Below are 3,249 nucleotides of genomic sequence, written 5' to 3'. Positions count from 1 at the left end.
CTTCAGTGAGCACACTAACGTCAGACGACGTCAATGTGAGAAATGCCGCCAGGGCCAGAGACTCCATCATAATAAAGAAGGTGATTCATCAAGGAACAATCCCTGTTCCTCGTGTATATGTGCCTACCAGCATAGCTGGAAAACACAGCAGGCAGGCAAAAGCTAAAAGTATCGACAGGTAATAGTGACAGATCCCCAAATAAAGCTGGCCTTGGTTATTAACAGAACAAGTAACACTAGTAAGGATCCAGAAGGCCAGAACACAACAAACTATGTACCAATGTGGCAGTCACAGAGCACTCCACCCAAAATTCATAATTATAGGCCATAAAAGCATTGAGCTCACATCACCTATGCTGGGACCACAAAGGAGTTATTAAAATTAACGACAGAAATGTGTCTGGAACCTTTCCAAGTATTTGGACATTAAATTAATACACAGCTAACTAAATAACACACAGGTCAAAGAAAAACCACCAGGGAGAACAGAAAGCAAATTAAAAAGCAAAGGAAAGTGAAAAATCAGCATGCCAACATTTGTGCAACCTAGACGAAGCCATGCTTAGTAGAAAATAAACTGTTAAATAAGAAAGGTCAGCAACCAGCCATCTACACTCCCACCTTACAAAGGCAGGAAATGAAGAGCAAATTAAATGTGAAAGGAAATAATTCCTGCCGTTATAAAACAGCTTGCAGGTTCCACCCTGCCAGTCTCCTGGACATGGTGCCCCCTCTGAGGAACGCTGCACTCATGGCCCCATCTTGGAAGCAGAGATTGGTCCCTCGTCAGATTTGAAGCCTACTGGCTGCTATCTTGGGCTTCCCAGGTTCTAGAACTAGGAGAGAATAACTGTGCCTTACAAGCCACCCATTCTCAGGTATGTTCTTAAAGCAGCACAAACAGTCTAACACAGAGGACTTCCCACTGGCCTCTGATATATGCTGTTTCTGGAGACCTGTGGGCAGAAGTAATATCTTCCTTTTGTCAGCCACTTGCCTGCCTAGGTGTCTCGACCTAAACAAATCAGCCCCTTCCCCAAGCTTCCACCAAATGTGCCTCATTGATCCAAGGAGACATTGTGGGTTTTCACCAGGCCACATTTCCCACAAAGCTTACACAGAGGCAGAGCAGGGCAGGTAGCTAAAGCAAACCCTTTCCTGAGCCATGGGACTCTGACACCCTGTATGGCCTACTCACCCTGGGTAGACTGTGGGACAGGGTGGAGTAGGCCTCACTCCTATCCTTCCAGGGACTCACACTGCACTGGGAGCCTCCCTGGGCTGTGAACCAGTGACTACAACTTGGGATGAAGCAACAGAGCTTTGCCGTCTCAGAGCTCAGAAGGACAGAAATCCAACTTCGATGTAGAGACAGCTCCCCATGAAGTCTCCAGGGGAGGACCCTCACAGATCTCTCTAGCTTCTGGTAGCCAACCAGCTTGTGCCCCAGCAAAACTTTCAGTCTTCACATGGCACCCTTTCTGCTCCTTGTCTGCCTGCCCAAACTTCCCATTCATAAGGATGTAAGTCATACTGGACAGGCCCCCATCCTAATAGGTTCATCTTGGCCACACAATCAAATCCAGCCTACAATAAACTCAGCCAACAGCTGTAATTGGGCCTCCGCTTATTTCAGTGAGTGTCTTTCTGTCACACTGCCAGGCCCAAATATGGGGGGGGGGGTTGGTTTCCTTTTATTTTTATTATTTTTATTTTGTGTGTATGAGTGTATTGCCTGCATGTATGTAAGTGCACCCATGTCACGTAGTGTCTGAGGAGGTCAGAAGAGTGGGTTGGATCCCCTGGAACTGGAGTTACAGACGGGGGTCCTCTGCAAGAGCAGCCAGTGTTCTTAACCACTGAGCCATCTCTCCAGTCCCTTTTTGAGATGGGGCTCCTTATGGCGTCCAGCCAGGTACATGTAGCTCCATCTTGGCCTCTGCAACTAGGACCTAGGCTAACACACCTGCACAGGGACCTTAGTTCTTTGAGATCCAGTTTTGAGGCTGCAGAAATTCCAGTCTGGGCTATTGCTATCCTCAGGCCTCTTTGCCTGGAGACAGGGTAGCACCTGGTCAGCCTACTTCACCCTGAGGTGGAGGGTTTCCCACAGGGCTTGTCAGGCCTTTGTGCCCTGGGACTTTCTTGACAGGCAGCTGCAGATCCTTGAAGGCTGGCCTCTTGTGTCTAAGACTAGAGCTTGTGAGAACTAAAAGCCAAATTCACCTGATGGGTGGACCACAAGACAAGGCCACAGAACTCACAAAGTCTGCCAGCATTACGGCAGCTCACAGTTCCTTTTACCGCCCTCTTAGCACAAGGGAAGGTATCTGGGTACTGCTGCTGTTAGGTACATGTTACAGAGGGGGCAATGAGGCACTGAGGTGAGGTCCTGAATTAAAGAACAAGGCTTCACAGTTTCCGGACTTGCAAGTGCTTCTTCCTGGTCTTCCTTTCTTTCCAGATCACTTCAAATGCCGATGGGGCTCAGATGGCCACGCTTCTGTGTCCTCTAGCAAGGGTATCGACCAGTTATCAGAAGCTATGGCCCCTCCCTGACATGCTGTGAGGAAGGGACTTGACCCGGGATCTCAGAGGGTCCACAAGAGCCACAGGACTTTGGAGGAAGGCAGACAGGAAGCGGGGGTTGGTCCGCAGGCAGAACTTGGCTTCTTCCTCTTTTCTGGTGACTGAGGCGAGGCCAGACAGACCCTGTGTCTCCCACCGCCTGCTATGTGGAGGGTTCCCAGGAGCTACCCAGCAAGGCATGTGGTGTCACTACTTGAAGGCACGAGTTTTTTCCGAACGTGTACATTTAGACCAGAGAGCTATTTCTGCACCCTCGTTGATTAACAACATGGTACGAATTAGGGGCCCCAGCGTCTCGTTCTCCCACGACGGTGACTGATGGATTAGCGCGGTTAGGGGCTGGAGGCGCTCCACATCCAGATCAGAGCCGCCCTCGGGACAGTCTGGACAGGGGGCCGGGGGCCTCGGGGGTCACCGCTCTCCAGGATCGCAGGTGGATGGCACGGACCGGCCAGTGCGGTCATCGGCAGACGGCCGCCCACAGGCCTCCTCCCGCAGCCCGCCGCTTGGGATCTCCCCGCCGCTGGGTACGCGGGCTCCCCGGGAGGAGAGGCGCGACCGTGCGCGCCGGACGCGCAGGCGCAAACGCCAAACGCGGCACCCGGGGCCGGAGGGGGCGGGGCGTCCCGTCGGCTGCGCCCCCGGCCCCACCCCAGACGG

This window comes from Nannospalax galili, unplaced genomic scaffold, assembly GCF_000622305.1.
Source record: "Nannospalax galili isolate Female #2095 unplaced genomic scaffold, S.galili_v1.0 scaffold1146, whole genome shotgun sequence".
NCBI classification, from domain to species: domain Eukaryota; kingdom Metazoa; phylum Chordata; class Mammalia; order Rodentia; family Spalacidae; genus Nannospalax; species Nannospalax galili.
The sequence above is the reverse complement of the archived record's forward strand: the minus strand, read 5'-3'. Positions refer to the sequence as shown.